We start from the raw sequence: 319 nt of genomic DNA on the forward strand, positions 1-319 counted from the left end.
GCGTGGGGACGGGGCACAGTGACACCCCCGGCCAGTGGCTGGAGGATCCGCCCTGAGCCTGGGGGGGGCTGCGAGCTGGCCCCAGCCCCGCACCCCAGAGCTCCTCCTCGCTTTTATTCCCTCGAGTTACTCAGGGCAGGTGGAAGACGATGGACTGCAAAGAGTGCAAGGCTTTATATCCTGAGAGGGGCTGGCCAAAGGCATCACCCCCCTACACCCCGGACCCCCAGGACAGAGGGGGCAGAGAGCCCGGGGGAGGGCCCCGCGTGGGTGCTCCCCCCTCCCCGCAGCACTGCCGGTGTGTGCCCCCCCCCCGTGT

General features: G+C 69.6%; 1 protein-coding gene across 1 annotated transcript in view; it reads left to right on the plus strand.

Annotated features, from left to right (window-relative positions):
* The window catches only part of PGAP3 (post-GPI attachment to proteins phospholipase 3), a gene marked incomplete at its 5' end in the record, with an annotated part of 10,217 nt that overhangs the window by 9,075 nt on the left and 823 nt on the right, over positions 1–319 (plus strand). The window lies entirely within an intron of this gene.

This window comes from Egretta garzetta, unplaced genomic scaffold (assembly GCF_000687185.1).
Source record: "Egretta garzetta isolate BGI_Z169 unplaced genomic scaffold, ASM68718v1 scaffold867, whole genome shotgun sequence".
Lineage (NCBI taxonomy): Eukaryota > Metazoa > Chordata > Aves > Pelecaniformes > Ardeidae > Egretta > Egretta garzetta.